This window comes from Trichomycterus rosablanca (assembly GCF_030014385.1).
Source record: "Trichomycterus rosablanca isolate fTriRos1 chromosome 5 unlocalized genomic scaffold, fTriRos1.hap1 SUPER_5_unloc_1, whole genome shotgun sequence".
NCBI classification, from domain to species: Eukaryota; Metazoa; Chordata; class Actinopteri; order Siluriformes; family Trichomycteridae; genus Trichomycterus; species Trichomycterus rosablanca.
The window spans coordinates 259,368-279,155 of record NW_026946943.1 but is presented as its reverse complement, the minus strand read 5'-3'; the positions used below and the strand labels follow the sequence as shown (position 1 = coordinate 279,155).

The window sequence follows — 19,788 nt, the reverse complement described above, 5'->3', positions numbered from 1 at the left end:
GAAAGACGATGGATTTAAAGGACTGTTATAGCTAGTCAGCCAGCTATCTGAGTGCTAGCCAGCTATCTGGGCTGGAATTACATTGGAAGGCCTTAGATAGATGGATGGATGGATGGATGGACGGATGGACGGATGGACGGATGGACGGATGGACGGATGGATTCGCCAATTCGCTAATCATTTCCTTTAGTTTATTCATAAAACATTTTATCTCTTTACATTCTAAGAACATATGTCTAAAATCTTCTATTTTATTTTCTTTGCATAATCTGCAGTTTGGGTTATCTTCAAGTCCGATTTTGTGTAATTTTTCTCTGTCATAAATGCAGTTGTGTTTAAGATAAAAATTAAAATGGTCTAATATTAAAAGTTTGGGTCCTTTATATGTTTTCCATATTTCATTTTCATCAAGTTCTGGATACCTTGTTTTCCAATGTGCATTTGCTTTGGGTTTCACCCACGCTTTATTGACTAGTATGCCATTAAAATTTTTCAAAGAGCAGCTGTTTAGGTCTTTGTTTTGCTTGTCTATTTTTAGTTCTATTTTCATATCTTCATTTTCTTCTTTGTTTTCTATTCTTTGTATCCATTATTTTGGTATAGCTTTTTTTAGTATTTCATATTGTTTTTTGATGATATCCCTGTTTATTATTTTGTCTTTTTCTTCTAAAAAATCAATTATAGCTTGTGTTGGGAGATATCCTGGTCTATATTCGTATAAAATGTCTTTGATTTGCTTTATATCTGCTTCATACCAATTTTTAAAATATGGTGTTTTTTCTTTAAAACAGATGTTTATTTAAAAAAATTGGTTGCTCTAAAATATTTTCCCTCCCTCTTATTTTGTATGTTATATTATCGATAAAATTCCCCCATGCTCTAAAAACTTCTTTGTAAAACTCTGGAACGTTTTGAAACATATTTTCTTTCAGTTTCATGCATAAAATATTCTCGTTCATCTCTCTTCCCGTACATTCATTTATATAAAATTTAAAAACCCATTTCCATATTTGTTCTTCTTTGTTAAAACAATTCTTAATTACTTTAACTCTTAGGCTCTGTTTTCTTAAAAATAAATCTAAAAGTCCCAACCCTCCTTCTTTTTTCCCAATTATGGTGTCATACGCTATTTTAGCCGGTTTCCCGTCCCATAAAAAATTTAAAACTGAGCTCTTCACTCTTTTTAATACCCACATTGGGATGCTGACGATCCCCGCCGCATACCACATTTTGGATACAAATAATGCATTTAAAACTAAAACTTTACCTTTTATGTACAAATTTCTTCTTTTCCACATATTTAGCTTTCTTTGCATTTTGTCTAAGGTTTCTTACCATGTAATGTCCGTTATTTTGTTCTCGTCTTCCCCTATGTTTATTCCTAAAATTTTTATTTTTTCTTTGACTTCTTTAAAGGTTATACTTTTTGAAAATATTTCAGCATCGCTAATCCTCATATATTGTGTTTTTTCTTCATTCACAAATGCTCCTGATCCTTTACAATATTTGTTTAAAACTTTTATCACCTTCTTTACACTTTCTATATCTTTCAATATGAGGGTGGTGTCGTCAGCATATTGAAATATTTTTTGCTGAATTTTGTTATTCTGTATATTTATTCCTTTTATTTCGTTATTAGCCTTTACTGCTAGTCCTAGCGGTTCAGCAACCAAACTATATAATAGTGCTGAGAGAGGGCATCCTTGTCGTATGGATCTTGATAAGACAATAAAATCTGTTAAATACCCGTTAACTTTTATACAACTATAAGAGTTTAAATAAATAGATTTTATCAATTTTATAAAATCATTCCCAAAACCGTAACGTTCTAAAATTTCGAATAGATAATTGTGGTTTACTCTATCAAAAGCTTTCTCAAAATCTACGTTTATTAGATATCCTTTAATTTTTTTTGTTTTCATATACCATATTGTATCTCTTATGTTTTTAATTGTGTCTGATATGTCTCTATTTAATACCCCGTATGTTTGATTTGTTTCTATTATAGTTGGCATTATCGTTTTTAGTCTATTCGCTAATATCTTTGCTAATATTTTATAATCTGTATTTAACATGCTTATGGGTCTGTAATTTTTTTAATCTGTTTTATCTCCTTTCTTTTTATATATTAATTTAATCAAGCCTTTTTTCATTTGTTGCGAAACTTCTCCTTCTTTGTGTATTTCATTAAATAATTTAAGTAAAATTGGCACTAAAATGTCTTTAAAAGTTTTATACTGTTAATCCGTCTAGTCCTGGACTTTTTTTTATTTTTCATGCTGTTCATCGCTTCTTCTATCTCTTTTCCTTCAATGTTTTTATCACACAACTTTTTATCTTCTTCCTGTATTTTTGTTTTGATTTGCGTTAATAAAAACTCCTTTTCTTTTTCATCTATCTCTGTTTTTTCGAATAGGTTTGTATAAAATCTATGTATCTCTTTTATAATTCCTTCCATTGATTTAATGTCTTCTCCATTTTCTGTTTTTAAAGACCTTATTTCGTCTGTTTTTTGTCTTGCTTTCTCTAACTCAAAGAAATATTTTGTGCATCTTTCCCCTTTTAACATATATTGGGCTTTGCTTCTAATCATTGCTCCTTTATATCTTTCCTCTTCTAATTTTTTAATTTTGTCTTCTAATTTTATGATTTATTTTATGTCTCTGCTCCCCTTTTCTATTTTTTTAAGTTCTTGTTCTAAATTTTCTTTTTCCCAGCTTTCTAATTGCCTTTTGATTCTTTTTATTTTAGTTCCATATCTTATTGTATAATTTTTAATATCATATTTTACGTTATCCCACCATACTAAAATTTATTTATCATATAAAATATCTATTTTGCTATTTTCTATTATGTTTTTAACTGAGTTTTTTAAAAAAGCCTTCTTTTTCATTAACATTATTTGGTGCGTGTATTGTGCATATATTAATTTGTTTATCTTTATATTCTGCCGTTATAGCTAAAACCCGTCCCTTTTCATCTGCGTATATTTTTTTAACATTTTCTAAAATATATTTTTTGATTAAAATAGCAACCCCTCCTCTTTTATTATCTTGACTGTTATGTATAAAAATACCGTTCCATTCCTTACTTAAAGTGTTCGCTGTTTTATTATCCCAAAATGTTTCTTGAATGCATAATATGTCTGTTTTTTCTGTTATATATAAAAGTCTTTTAAAATTTGTATATTCTGAGAGGCCCCTTGCATTTATCGATGTTATTAAAAGGGTGCCCATTATCAAAGGAATGAATAAAAAAGTTAAAATTCTAAAATTCATTATTATTCTAATTGTTCTTCAGTTAAAATGTCAAACATACCAGTTCTTTCCAACCATCTGTCTTTTGTCATCTGTCTCTCTCTTCTCTTCCTCTGTTTCTCCAGCGCACCAATCAGATTTGGTTGAAATTTTGTTTTCCTTTTTGTCCCTTCTGTTTCTTTGTTCTGCTGTTTTTTACTTCTCTCCTTTTCTATGTCTCCGTTTTCCGTCTCATTTATGTTGTCCATTTCCATTCTTTCTTCCTCCTCTTCTCTTCCCGTGCAGATATCAGTCAACACATCTGTTTGTTGTTCCATGTCCATTCCCTGTGTTTCTTGTAAGCTACTGTTCTCTTCTCTGTCTTTTTTGTCTTCCTGATTTTGTTGTTCCTCCTCCTGATTTTGTTGTTCCTCCTCTTCTTCTTGTATTTTCGATATTTCAGTCCCATTCTCTTCTTCTGTTTTTTTGTGCTCTTTTTTTTCCCCCGTTTTCTTGTTCTGTTTCTTTTTCTATTTCTTCTCCATCTGTACATGTGCAACTTATTAATGCTCGATTGCAGTCTGGGCATTTAATTGCCGTACAATGTTTCGCAAAGTGTCCTTGCTCCATACATTCTCGACAAACAAGGTTTGGACAGTTTTTTATCAAATGTCCTGTCCCTGCACATAATCTGCATAGCCTTATTTGTCCGTCATGAATTACTCTAAAATATTGGAGACCTTCTGCCGTTTCAAATTTTGTGCTGTATGGTAAAGATTTAACCTCTTTAGGGAATTTGACTTTTAAAAAACGAGTCCCATCTGCTATTATTGTTCCCTGGTAAAATCTTCTCTTTATAGGCAGGCATGGTGTTACTCCCCATGTTAAAAGTTTGTCTAAAATTATCTTGTCCTCGACGTACGCCGGTAAATTTAAAAAGGAAACAGTCATTTCGTTGAAGCAAAGTCTTTTTGTTTCACATAATTTCCCTTTTATCATTATTCCGTCTAGTATTTTCAGACAATCTTCTTCCGTTTGGAGTGTAGCTTCAAATTCTTTATTTTGTCTCATTCTGACTGCCATCAACTTTCCAAAACCCATTTCCTCATTTATTACTTGTATTATTTCTGTTGCCGTAGTCTCTTGCGTATTACTTACATCTATTATTATTGTTGTTTCTTTCTTGTATTCGTATATTTGCTTTGGTGTGTTCATCCTTTTTTCTTTCAAGTCTCCTTTTCTTCCTTCTTGTAATTCTCGTGTCTCGTGATTTGTTTTCTTTGTTACATCGCTGATCTTTTCCGTGGTTGTTTGTTCCTTGCCTTTTCCGTTGTTCTTTGGTCCGTCCGCTTTCTGCATCATGTTTGAATCTAAGTCCTTTTGTCTTTGTCCATTGTCCGTTCCGAGTTCTTTATCCGTTAAATGTTCCATTTTGCAAAGGAGATGTTACTCCCCAAGTCACCTAGGTGCTGGGGAGCTTCAACTGCAACAATGTTTATTTTTGTTTGGAGTATTGAGTTGTTATTAGTCCAGAAAATCTGAGAAAACTACCAAACAAAAGTGGGAGAGCCTTTCTCTCCCTTCTGTACCTTGTATTCCCTGTTCACTGCTGTGGGCGTGGTCAGGCGTTCCCAAGGTGGTTTGGCCGTAAGCGGAAGAAGCTGGATTTAAAGGACTGTTATAGCTAGTCAGCCAGCTATCTGAGTGCTAGCCAGCTATCTGGGCTGAAATTACATTGGAAGGCCTTTAGTAGATCGATCGATCGATCGATCGATCGATCGATCGATAGATAGATAGATAGATAGATAGATAGATAGATAGATAGATAGATAGATAGATAGATAGATAGATAGATAGATAGATAGATAGATCCTTTATTATGCTAGCTAAATGACACTTAATGAATGGGGCTGAAGCCAAAAAATGAAAAGCTTACAGCACTCAGTATTCCCAGGCGGTCTCCCATCTAAGTACTGACTGAGCCCAACCCTGCTTGGCTTCTGAGATCGGACGAGATCAGGCATTTCCAAGGTGGTTTGGCCGTAAGCGAAAGAGGCTGGATTTAAAGGACTGTTATAGCTAGTCAGCCAGCTATCTGAGTGCTAGCCAGCTATCTGGGCTGGAATTACATTGGAAGGCCTTTTAGATAGATAGATAGATGGATAGATAGATAGATAGATAGATAGATAGATAGATAGATAGATAGATAGATAGATAGATAGATAGATAGATAGATAGATAGATAGATAGATAGATAGATAGATAGATAGATAGATAGATAGATAGATAGATAGATAGATAGATTAGATAGATAGATAGATAGATAGATAGATAGATAGATAGATAGATAGATATTTAAGTATATCTTTTCATGGGACAACACTGACAAAATGACACTTTGACACAATGAAAAGTAGTCTGTGTGCAGCTTATATAACAGTGTACATTTATTCTTCCCTCAAAATAACTCAATATACAGCCATTAATGTCTAAACCACCGGCAACAAAAGTGAGTACACCCCTAAGAGACCACACCCCTAAATGTCCAAATTGAACACTGCTTGTCATTTTCCCTCCAAAATGTCATGTGACTCGTTAGTGTTACTAGGTCTCAGGTGTGCATAGGGAGCAGGTGTGTTCAATTTAGTAGTACATCTCTCACACTCTCTCATACTGGTCACTGAAAGTTCCAACATGGCACCTCATGGCAAAGAACTCTCTGAGGATCTTAAAAGACGAATTGTTGCGCTACATGAAGATGGCCAAGGCTACAAGAAGATTGCCAACACCCTGAAACTGAGCTGCAGCACAGTGGCCAAGATCATCCAGCGTTTTAAAAGAGCAGGGTCCACTCAGAACAGACCTCGCGTTGGTCGTCCAAAGAAGCTGAGTGCACGTGCTCAGCGTCACATCCAACTGCTGTCTTTGAAAGATAGGCGCAGGAGTGCTGTCAGCATTGCTGCAGAGATTGAAAAGGTGGGGGGGGTCAGCCTGTCAGTGCTCAGACCATACGCCGCACACTACATCAAATTGGTCTGCATGGCTGTCACCCCAGAAGGAAGCCTCTTCTGAAGTCTCTACACAAGAAAGCCCGCAAACAGTTTGCTGAAGACATGTCAACAAAGGACATGGATTACTGGAACCATGTCCTATGGTCTGATGAGACCAAGATTAATTTGTTTGGTTCAGATGGTCTCAAGCATGTGTGGCGGCAATCAGGTGAGGAGTACAAAGATAAGTGTGTCATGCCTACAGTCAAGCATGGTGGTGGGAATGCCATGGTCTGGGGCTGCATGAGTGCAGCAGGTGTTGGGGAGTTACATTTCACTGAGGGACACATGAACTCCAATATGTACTGTGAAATACTAAAGCAGAGCATGATCCCCTCCCTCCGGAAACTGGGTCGCAGGGCAGTGTTCCAGCATGATAATGACCCCAAACACACCTCTAAGACGACCACTGCTTTATTGAAGAGGCTGAGGGTAAAGGTGATGGACTGGCCAAGCATGTCTCCAGACCTAAACCCAATAGAACATCTTTGGGGCATCCTCAAGCGGAAGGTGGAGGAGCGCAAAGTCTCGAATATCCGCCAGCTCCGTGATGTCGTCATGGAGGAGTGGAAAAGCATTCCAGTGGCAACCTGTGAAGCTCTGGTAAACTCCATGCCCAGGAGAGTTAAGGCAGTTCTGGGAAATAATGGTGGCCACACAAAATATTGACACTTCAGGAACTTTCACTAAGGAGTGTACTCACTTTTGTTGCCGGTGGTTTAGACATTAATGGCTGTATATTGAGTTATTTTGAGGGAAGAATAAATTTACACTGTTATATAAGCTGCACACAGACTACTTTTCATTGTGTCAAAGTGTCATTTTGTCAGTGTTGTCCCATGAAAAGATATACTTAAATATCTGCAGAAATGTGAGGGGTGTAACTCACTTTTGTGATACACTGTATATATATATGATATATGTGTGTGATAAATTTTTATGGTATGTATATAGGATGTATTAGTAGATGTAGTAGTAGTAGTATGTTTAGTAGTATTGTGTATGCGTAGTATAGTATTTATATTTACAATATTGTTCACTTTTATAATTATTATTCTTATATGCAATTACACTGCCTGGCCAAAAAAAGGTCACCACCTGGATTTAACTAAGCAAGTAGGTAAGAGCCTCCCATTGGATAATTACTTCATGGGTGATTGTTTCAGTTGGTAACAAGTTATTTAACCCTAACTGATGCAGTGAGTAGCTTCTCATTTGTTAACCATGTGGAAAGACATCCTGTGGTCGTGGAAAAGATGTTAATCTGATTCAGAGGGGTCAAATTATTGGCATGCATCAAGCAGAGAAAACATCTAAGGAGAAGTGGAAATGACTAAAATCGGGTTAAGAACTGTTCAACACATTATTAAAAAGTGGAAGGACAGTGGGGAAACATCATCTTTGAGGAAAATCTTGAATGATCGTGATCGGCGATCACTTAAACATTTGGTGAAATCAAATGGTAGAAAAACTACAGTAGAACTCAGGGATATGTTTAATAGTGAAAGTAAGAGCATTTCCACACACACAATGCAAAGGGAACTCAAGGGATTGGGACAAAACAGCTGTGTAGCCTTAAGAAAACCACTTGTCAGTGAGGCTAAACCGGCAAAAACGGCTTCAATTTGCTAGGGAGCATAAAGATTGGACTCTGGAGCAATGAAAGAAGGTCATGTGGTCTGATAAGTTCAGATTTACCCTGTTCCAGAGTGACGGGTGTATCAGGGAAAGAAGAGAGGAGGCTGAAGCGATGTACCCATCATGCCTAGTGACTACCGTATACAAGCCTGTGGGGGCAGTGCTATGATCTGGGGCTGCAGTTGGTCAGGTCTAGGTTCAGCAACGTTATGTGCCCAAAGAATGAGGTCAGCTGACTACCTGAATATACTGAACGACCAGGTTATTCCATCAATGGATTTTTTCCTCCCTGATGGCATGGGCATATTCCAAGATGACAATGCCAGGATTCATCGGGCTCAGATTGTGAAATAGTGGTTCAGGGAGCATGAGACATCATTTTCACACATGGATTGGCCACCACAGAGTCCAGACCTGAACCCCATTGAGAATCTTTGGGATGTGCTGGGTTTGCGCAGTGGTCCAAATCTCCCATCATCAATACAAGATCTTGGGGAAAAATTAATTCAACTCTGGACAGAAATAAATGTCGTGACATTGCAGAAGCTTGTGGAAACGATGCCACAGCGAATGCGTGCCATAATCAAAGCTAAAGGCGGTCCAACCAATTATTAGAGTGTGTGATCTTTTTTTTGGCCAGGCAGTGTATATGTTATTTTCTATATATAATATTCATATAGTTGTCATTTTGGTTCACTTTTATAATATTCTGATAATTATTTTTTTATATTCGGATTATTATTATTATACTACTTGCTGCAATTATCTTAATAAAATACTTTCTACTGCACAATCTGTAGTTAATCTGTAGCATAAATGTACTATTTTATCTATGATGATGTAAAGGAGAAGAAAACGGGAAATAAATAGTATTGCAGTGTTTTGGGGGCTATTCCGGCCCAGTTATGGGAGAGTCGGCGAAGATCTGGCATCCGGATTTGGGCCAGTGTATTTGGCCCGATTCTGGGCAGTCATTCAAAAAGAGTCAGAGCCGACACGGGCTGCCGGCACTGAACCAGATGTGGCAGGCTCGGCTGGCAGGAGCTGCGCCGGAAGTGGGCCACAATTACAAGGCTAGCTGGGTACATTTAAAAATTCAACATGAACATGCCGGTAGATTTACTTTACATCCGCTCCTTCAGTAACAGGATTTGTTTTTACAAAGAGATTTTCGAATACTTCACCTTTTCCATTCATCAAGATCAGTGTATTCTTGCATTTACTATTAAAACCAAATAAAAACAAAGTTTCCCAATTAAAATCATCTACCATGTCCCCCAATAAAACTCTTACCATTCTTTTTAATTTCAGTATAAAACACTTAATATACAGTATGTCTTATGTTCTCCCCCCCTCATTTTTGTTACATACTTCACAAATTTAAGCTGAGTGATGACCCTAATTGTAGAGTCTCTGCTCATCATAATGCAGTTATGTTTTATATAGAAGTCAAGGTTCTCTAAAATTAGCAGCTTTGGTCCTTTATAAGGTTCCCATATGCTCTTTCTCTGTAGGTCTGGGTACATCTTGCTCCAATATAGTCCCGCCCTGGGTTCTACCCACGCTTTGTTTTAAGAACTTTAAATTAGATATTTGTAGCCACAGTTATTTATCGGGATTACGTCTTTTCCAAATCTCACTTCTATTCTCATGTTTTTATTTCCTTCATTTTCTTCTATCTTTTTAATCCACTCTTCAGGGATTGCTTGTTTTAAAATTCCATATTTTTTTTCGATGACATCTTTGTTTTCTATTTCTTCATTTTCTTCTATATAGTCTATTATAGCCTGCGTGGGTAGATACCCTGTGCGAAATTCATATAAAACATCTTTTATCTGTTTAACACGTGCCTCAAACCAGTTTTTAAAAAAACAGTGCTCATTAAAAAGAATCTGTTTGTTTAAAAACAATTGGTTGATCTAAAAGATGTTTTCTCCCCTCCACTTTAAAATTGATATTTTCCATAAAATCACCCCAAGCTCTAAAAACCTCTTCATAAAAGTCTGGCAAATCCTGAAACATGTTCTCTTTTATTTTCATGTATATAGCATTTGTGTTCATTTCTCTTCCTACACAATTATTTATATAAAAATTAAAAATCTTTTTCCTAACATGTTCTTCCTCGCTTAGATATTTTTTAATTATTTTAACCCTTAGACTTTGCTTTCTTATGAAAATGTCTAATAGTCCTAATCCTCCATCGTTCTTTTTCCCTATTAATGTATCATATGCTATTTTTGGTGGTTTTCCCTCCCATAAAAAATTAAGTACTGTCCTTTTAACGTGTTTGACCACCCACATCGGCATGCTTAATACCCCGGCCGCATACCACATTTTCGATAAAAAACAACGCATTTATTACTAGGACCTTCCCTTTCAAAAACAGATTCCATTTTCTCCAATTATTCAGTTTTTTCTGCATCCTGTTTAGTGTTTCTTCCCATATGATGTCTCTTATTCCGTTTTCATCTTCCCCCATGTTATGTAAATTTTTATCTTCTCTTTTGCTTTAGGTAAAAATGTCTTTAGGTAAAATCTCGGCATTGCATAGTCTCATGTATTGTGTTTTCTTTTTATTTACAGATTCTTTACAGTATCTATCTAAGATATTCATTACTCTATTTATACTATCGATATCTTTTAAAATCGGTGTAGTGTCATCAGCGTATTGAAACATTTTCTCTTGCTTTTTAGAACCTTCTATTGAAATCCGTTGAATGTACTCGTTCCCACCGATGGCCAAACCGAGCAGTTCCGTCACTAACGTGTATAATAGTGCAGACAGAGGACAACTTTGACGTATTGATCTTGTCACCGGAATAAAATCAGTTAAAAACCATTCACATTTACGCAGCTGTAGGCGTCAGAATATAGACATTTCAACCATCGTTTAAAACTTTTCCCAAACCCGAAAGCTGTTAAAACATCAAAAAGGTATTTATGATCTACTGTGTCAAGGGCTTTTTCAGTAATTCATTTTTCAGTAAGTCTACACTAATTAAAGATCCTTTTATCTTTTTTGTTTTCATGTACCATATAATGTCTGTTATGTTACTTACTGTGTCTGCAATGTCTCTGTTCATGACTCCGTACGCTTGATTAGTTTTTATGATGTCAGGTAAAACCTTTTTTAAACAATTTGCTAAAACCTTTGCTAAAATTTTTTAATCTATGTTTAACATGCTTAAAGGTTTATATTGTTTTAGGTCAGACTTATCACCTTTATTCTTGAAAATCAGCTTAATCATCCCTTTTTTCATTTGCTGTGTAACTTCTCCTTGTTTATATATTTCATTAAATAATTTAGCTAAAATTGGGATAAAAGTGGTTTTAAAAGCTTTATAAAATTCCACTGTAAAACCATCTATTCCCGGACCTTTCTTATTTTTTAAAATATCTATTACTTCCTCTATTTCCTCTTCCTCTATCGCTTTGTCACACAGTTCTCTATCCTCATCTTTTAGTTTCGTTGTAATATGCGTTAATAAATAATTATTTTCTTCTTCTTCGATCTATTTTTTTATATATAAATTGGAATAAAAGCTGTACGTCTCTTTTAAAATTCCCTCTATTGTTTTAACCTACTTCCCTCTTTTGTTTTTATTACTTTTATTTCATCAGATTTTTGTTTAGTTTTTTCTAGCTCGAAGAAAAATTTGGTGCATTTTTCTCCCTGCAGCATGTACTGTGCTTTGCTCCTTATTATTGCTCCTCTGAAACTTTCTTCTTCTAGTTCTTTTAATTTTTCTTCTAGTATTAAGATGTTCCCGACATGTCCGTAATTCTTTAATTTATTTTCTAGTTCTTCTGTTTTTCTGATCTCTATGCTTCTTTTGATCCGTCTCATTTTTATCCCATATTTTATTGCATACTTCTTTATATCATATTTTAGGTTATCCCACCATACTCCTATTTCTTGTTTGTATAAAATATATTTTTTACTGTTTTCAAAAATTTTTTTTATTTCTATTTTAAATATTTCATCTTGTAAGTGCTCCGAGTTAAAAGCCCACACTCCCGGCCCTCGCACTGCTGCATTAAAATCAAATTTCGCCGTAATAAAATTATGATCACTAAAATTTTATTTTTTGTATTCTATTTTTTTCATGCTTGCCCTTATTTTTTCTAAGCTTAGTAAAAAGTCTATCCTGCTTTGTTTCTGTTTGGTTAAACATATTTCTTCCCTTGAATAGATAATTTTTTTTGGATTATTGTGTCTCCATACATCTCCTATATTGTGCTAATTGTTCTCTTCCTGTGTCGGGTCTAAAATTCATTTCATCATTAATATCTATTTTGCTAAATACAGTATTAAAATGTCCAATTAAAATAGTCTTGTTTCATTTTTCCATTAAAACACTCAGGTCTTTAAAAAAGGTTTCTTTTTCTTTGACATTATTGGGTGCATGTAATGTACATATAGTTAAGCTTTTGTTATTGTTTGTTAATTTTACTGCTAAGATATGTCCATTTTTGTCTGAGAAAGTTCTCTCTACCTTTTCAAAAGTATCTTTTTTAATTAAAATTGCTACTCCTCCTCTTTTATTTTCTCTACTATTGTGTATTAAATCCCCCTCCCACTCTTTACTTAAGTCTTCTGCTGTTTTATTATTCAAAACGTTTCTTGTAAACATAAAATATCAGTTTTATCTGTTAGGTGTATCAATCTTTTAAAATGCATGAAATCACTAATCCCCCTTACATTGATTGATGTTAAAATTAAAGCACTCATTAAAAGAGTGACACACCCAATACTCTACATTATTCTAAATGTACCTCGCTTAAAACGTCAAACATACCCGTTTTTTTTATTCTTTTCTCCCTTGCTGTTTCTCTTCTTTTCCTCTGTTTTTCCAGTGCATTTGCTATGTTTGGTTGCGGTTTAGTCTTTCTTTTTGTCCCTTCGGTTTTCCTTTTCGTCTATTCCTTTGCTGTCTCTGTTATGTTGTCTGTGTCCATTGTTTCCTCTTTTTCGTCTTTGTTGTCTGTTTCTTGTTCCATTTCTGTTGTTTCTATTGTGTCACAAACCACAAATACACAAACCACAATGCTCCAATAGAATAAACCACAAATCAAAATAAATAAAAACAATCATATAAACAAAATGTATTTATACAAAACAATAACTCAAAATACGACTCAGACGAAACAATAATGTAGACAAAATGACAAAGTCCGACCAAACAGTTTAGACAAAACAGCAATCCAGACAAAACAGTCGCTCAGGCAAAACAATTCTTTAGGCAAAACAGCAGCACTCAGGAAACTGGAACCAAGCCAGCACGATCCAGGCTAAAAGACCAGGATACAGCAATGCAGTTTTCAGCGCAGTGAAAGTCAGAGTACAGACCAGCGGGTACAACAGCTACCGTAGTCACAGTAGTGTAATATAGCCGCTATTTTCACTCGACTGAAGGCGAAACACGCCAACAGAAACGCTGAGAGAACCCACCACATAGCACCGGTACTACAAACACAAGCCCACATGGCTTTTAATCGTTAAGAAGCGATTCACCGGGAGACACGAAGCCAAACTCGTCCATGCCGGCACGGACGTCAGATGCCCCGGAAGAGGAAACAGCAGGAAGTGCACCACAGGTAGTCAACCAATGCCCATACTTATAGCATGGGAAAGGACCGCCCAGCAATTTAAAGGTACCTACAAATCATCCTCAGCTGGAGAGCAATTTAGATGAAATCAACACAAAACCCCATCCTGCTACAATCCACCCCAACATTTTGCATCGTCGGCCCGACGATGAGCTAAACTAAAAGGACTGACCGCTAAACAAAACAGTCCGATGCAAAGATGACAGACCAGAACAAGATGGACCTTCCAAGGGCAAGGAAGGATCCAAAAACTAAGATCCGTCTTGCACCGCGGGTGCATCCAGGATCCAAACATCCTCCACAGGCGCTACCGTAGGCCCCTCCAACCCATGACGGGATAGTTCCAACACTAAAATCAATAGCCAAGCTTATTTGGCCTTAACGCCATAAAACTATGAGACTCATGCCCTGAATCTTGGCAACCAACTATCACATCACCAGGTATATGCAACACCAGAGTACCTCAAACCTTTACGGTACCCATAGGGTCTCGAGGAACTTGGGCCGCAAACTGATGACCCCGCTACAAGGCCTCAATAACTGGACCAGGAGCATGCGCCCTGAAGGCAAATCGAAATAATTAAAAGAGGGACCATGTAACCCAACAAGCTTCTGATAACATCGGATAAATATGCATCCCCAAGTCACCAGGGACTGCAACCAAAGCACCAGTAGAATCCTTTACAACCAGGACCCCAGTGAAGCATCACCTTACTGTACAGCATGACATCCAGTTCTAGATACCCCATGTGTGGGATATCAAGCCCATTGGTGGCCTGAAGCTGTAACCAATGACAGGACTGGAGATCATCATAACCAAGGTTCAAACTACTGAGAAAAACTGTTACTGTAGACACCATGGGACCAGTATCTAACAAACAGGACAAAATCCTAGGAGAAGAAAAAAACACGTTTCCCATCACACTCATGTGCAAAATAACCTGGCGGTTGGCATCTTTGACAGATGACATGCCCCTGATGAGAGGGACAACTAGGCCCCAAGAAAGTTAAAACAGGAGCAGCTAGAGTAGCTGCACCGGAACCAGTTAAAACAGCAACCCTTACCTGAAGTAACCGTTCGTTGTTAGCCTTAAGCCGCAACACTAGGTCTCTGAGTCGCTGTATCTCCTCCATCCGAACAGAGGGCAAGCTGCACCAAAACTCAGAACAGCATTAAAAACCATCCAGTCCCTCAAAGAAATGCTGCCGTTTTGCCTTAAATAGAACTAAATTTTAAATCCCTATTACAACCAAAATTGCCACATAAACACAAAAAGAACCCTACGTCTCTGGTTCTCAAAAGTGAATCCTGCCGACAACGCCAGATTGTGACGGTTTGGTGGACGTTTGGTTTGTTTGTTTAGGTTAAAGTTGCTCGACAACGCCACCTAGGGGAATTTCACGCTTAGGAAATATTTATATAACGGGCACTTAAGGCCCAGAAAGAAAGACACCCAGGTTCGAACACACTTGGAGACCAGAGACGTACTTCCAACACTTAGTCAATTTTATTAACAATTGTTTACAAAAGTTTCCACACGGGACAAGCCACGTTCTGAGACAGACACAATTAGTATAAAATGATTAGCCACATCACATTTAACACTCTATGGGTCCATTTATAATTTATAAAGACAACCACGGCCGGAAGGAACAGGGCTGAGGGCTTACCACGGCAGCGGGAAATATGGAAGTAAAGGAATCTCCTACACTACACACCACACCACACGTGATCACACCACACACCTCAATAACACCCAATGTGCTCTAGACTGCAGGGCAAGTGAAAGGGGTTCCACCACCAAAGTCCGTCTGCCTCCTGCTTTGGCCCACAGCTCCTGTCCAACCAGAGGAAAAAGAAAAACGAATAATTATAAAACAGGTGGTGAAGGGGGGGCAATGATAATTAATAGCTCAAGAGGCAAAGGACACTTATCTCTCTTGCTTCTCACACAATGAGGTAAGCACAGGGTCTCTAGTCTCTTGCAGCCCCCTTACACCACACCAACAAAAGACAAAAATAGAAAATACACAAACCACAATGCTCCAATAGAATAAACCTTAAATCAAAATAAATAAAAACAATCATATAAACAAAATGTATTTATACAAAACAATAACTCAAAATACGACTCAGACGAAACAATAATGTAGACAAAATGACAAAGTCCGACCAAACAGTTTAGACAAAACAGCAATCCAGACAAAACAGTCGCTCAGGCAAAACAGTTCTTTAGGCAAAACAGCAGCACTCAGGAAACTGGAACCAAGCCAGCATGATCCAGGCTAAAAGACCAGGATACAGCAATGCAGTTTTCAGCGCAGTAAAAGTCAGAGTACAGACCAGCGGGTACAACAGCTACCGTAGTCACAGTAGTGTAATGTAGTGTAATGTGCTATTTTCACTCGACTGAAGGCGAAACACGCCAACAGTGAGAGAACCCACCACATAGCACCGGTACTACAAACACAAGCCCACATGGCTTTTAATCGTTAAGAAGCGATTCACCGGGAGACACGGAGCCAAACTCGTCCATGCCGGCACGGACGTCAGATGCCCCGGAAGAGGAAACAGCAGGAAGTGCACCACAGGTAGTCAACCAATGCCCATACTTATAGCATGGGAAAGGACCTCCCAGCAATTTAAAGGTACCTACAAATCATCCTCAGCTGGAGAGCAATTTAGATGAAATCAACACAAAACCCCATCCTGCTACATGATGCCCCTGCTCCATGCACTCTCTACATACAAAATTCGGACAGTCTCTCATTATGTGGTCTGGGCTCATACACATTCTGCACATCTTTATTTGTCTATCATGTATTACTCTGAAATACTGTAGTCCTTCCGCTGTTTCCAGCCTCACGCTCTACGGTAAGGAGATAACCTCTTTCGGGAATCAAACTTTCATGAATCTCGTTCCATCCGCTACATTCATTCCCGGGTAGAATTTCTCTTGACCGGGAGAATGGGGGTCAGTCTCTGTAGAATTCTAAGCACGCCGGTAGGTTTAAAAAAGATACCATCAGTTAACTTGAGCATAATGTTCTTACTTCACACAGCTTGTCTTTTATGAGTAGTCCATCTGTTAGTTTTTCAACATCAGCTTCATCTTCTAATGTGATTTCAAATTCTTTATTTTGTCTGCTTCTAACTGCCAGAAGTTTGCCGAATCCGATTTTGTCATTTACCGCTTTAATTATATCCATTGCAGCAAGATTTGTTATACCTCCTACATCCACGATGACCATTGCTTCTTTTTTGTAGTTCCTTTGTTGTCTTGGTCGTTGCGTGAATTTTTGTCTTTGTTTTGGGTTTTCCTTATTTTCCATCCTTTTGATTTCCATTATTCTTTGTTTCGGGGGTAATCCTTTCCGTAGTCAGTTCCTTCGTTCCTGGTTCATTTTTCGTATGTCTGTCCGTATTCTGCATCTTGTTTAAGTCCATGTCCATATTGCGTATTCCAGTATTTAATTCCATTTCAATGCCGTTGTTGTTCTCTATTTTTAAAGAAAATTAACAAAGTAAATGGCTCCCCAAGCAGTAGTTCTGCTGGGGAGCTTTAACTAAACCAAAAAATTAAAGTAGTTTTAACCAAAAGTAACTAGTTTTTAAATAAAAAGTACAAACTTAACAAAGTGGAAGAGCCTTTCCCTCCCAAACTGCAGTTCAAAATTACAACTTTCTGCTACCACTAGGAGGCGCTCGAGATCAGACGTTTGGTGTGGGCGTAAGCGAAAGAGGCTGGAATTAAAAGCCTGTTATATCCAGCTAGCTAGCTATCCATGCTGGAATTAACAGGAAGGCCTGTCATAGATAGACAGACAGACAGACAGATAGATAGAAAGATAACAGAGGAAACAAAAATTGCCCCCCCCCGGAGTCTCAGTAGATTATACGGCAGCGATCCAACGGGTGGCGCTCCAAGCATGAGGGGAGTGATTGGCGCATCAATAGAGAGATGAGTGACCGCAGCCACTGAACTGTCGCAAAGCAGTTAAGTGAGATTTCGTTATGAAAATCTTTGTGTCCTGTGTTAATTTCATTAAAGCTAATGCTCTTAACTACAGGCAGTTTCAGGAATTCTTGTCTGAGCTGAAGATGGGGCAAGTTTTGAAATGTTTTAATGACCTGCTCCCGGAGATCAACGCATTTATGCGGTCCAAAATCAAAACTCAAGCACATTGTTTAATTGTTATGCTTCTCTTTCCATTGCTCCCCGATCTCAATAAAACATGCACTCAAAGTAACTACCGTTTTCGGGAGCATCTACATCTGTGAGCAGACTTTTTCGAAATTGAAACACCTTAAATCTCCAACCAGATCCAGACTCACTGATCAACATTTATTAGCTATTATGACTGGCAGTAACAAATATGGAACCTGATGCTTACTGTCGTCAGGCAAAAGCAGGCTCACAGTTTACACTGATTTTTTAAGGAAACACTGTATGAGGTAGGATAATGGAAATTATTAAAATAAATAAAATTTCTGCATTATCATTATGAACTACAATTATACAAAGCACAGACAATACATCCATTTTTACATCCAGTATACATAGTAAATAGCTTTTTTGGGTGTGTTTACTATTTCACACGCGGTCCGGCCCCCCGAAACACTGAAGAACAGTAATCTGGCCCTTTGGTTAAAAAGTTTGAGGACCCCTGTTTTAGATAGATTGTAAGGGGTCGGTCCACGCTGCCGGTCACCAGCAGGGGGCCTGGGCAGCACAGTAAGAGAGCAGCTGGGAGCAGCTCTCAGAATTCCATTTCCCAGAAGCCCTTGCACTGATTACTGCTAATCAGACACACCTGCAGGGCTCTGCATAAAAAGCTCACTGAACCCATGGCTCAGGGCTGCACATTTGTCGAGGGGCAGACGGTATGGTAATTAGCAAAAAGGTGAAAAGAAAAAAAAAGAAAATAAGAAGAAAGCTACAACAAACGAGTAAAAGAAAAGAGGGAAAGATAACAGGAAGCTGAAACAAAGAAAAATAAATAGACAGATTAACTGAGGTATAAATTCAGAAAGAAAATCTGTGTGAAAAGTGTGAGCTGAACTTGAAGGGTTCAGCCCCATGTTTAAGTTTGTTTCTCAAAAAACAAACATTTTAGTTAAAGGAGAGTTTCCAGCCCTAAAACTGAGGATAATGTTGTGTTTATCTATTTACTATTGTCTCCCTTTGTTTGAGCTCCTTTGTTTGCTGTTCCTGCCTTTTTTTTTTTTACTACCTCCTTTTTTTAGTTCTTTTTCCATGTGCTTTTTCCACTCCTCCTGTAGAGCAGTGGTAAAGCACTGCTCCTTGGTTCTGTGGGTTGCTGGTTCAAATCTGGCCTCAAACCCTCACAAATGTGAACACATAAACATCTCCACACCTCACACATTGTTTCCTTTGTTATATTAATTCACATTCACTGTTTAACCTTAGGTGAATAAACCTAAAAACTGAAATAAGCTAAAAACAGTTTTTTTGAAGGACACCCTCCTAATCTTTTGCTCAAATGACACTTAACGAATGGGGTTAAAAAAAAAAAGAAGCATACAGCACTTAGCATTCCCATGTGGTCTCCCATCTAGTTACTGACTCAGCCCAACCTTGCTTAGCTTTTATTTTTTTATTTTTTTTTTTAAACATCAAAATATTTCTTAAAAACACATACATGAATACATTTCTTATACTTACTTACATTTGCACTTTGTTTAACTGAGACCTGGGCTAGACCTGATGAGTATCTAGGTTTAAATGTAGCAGCTCCTCCAGGATACAGTTATGGACATAAGCCACATCTTGGCGGTCGTGTAGGAAGAGTAGCCACAATTTATGACTCCTATAACAAACTCATTTGAGATTCTTATCTCTGACATAGCCAATAAATGTTCAGTTGGTAAAACTAGTATGTTTAAGCCAGTTACTGTTTATCGACCCCCTGGTCCTGGTCCATTTTCTTTCTAAATTAGTCTTATCAACTAAAAAAGCTTTAATTGTTGGAGACTTTAATATTCATTATGAGAATAAGTATGATCCGCTCAAAATTGCGCTTGATTCTATTTTAGAATCTATAGGTATTACCCAAAATGTAACAGGACCCACTCACCACTGTAAACACATCTTAGATTTAATACTTACTTATGGTATGAACATGTCACATACCACATTATGGCAGTGCTGCCACAGAATGACATGATTTCTGATCACTCCCTCTTAATGTATGAAGTGTCCCTATCCAATATACAGCAACTACATTGTTTT

The 19,788-nt window shown here is 37.3% G+C and overlaps 1 non-coding gene across 1 annotated transcript; it reads right to left on the bottom strand.

Moving 5' to 3' along the window:
- Positions 1-5,165: 5,165 nt before the first annotated feature.
- On the bottom strand, positions 5,166-5,284 carry LOC134304400 (5S ribosomal RNA). The gene has a single exon (XR_010007848.1). It is a non-coding gene; the product is annotated as a 5S ribosomal RNA (ribosomal RNA).
- Between the last annotated feature and the right edge of the window lie 14,504 nt (positions 5,285-19,788).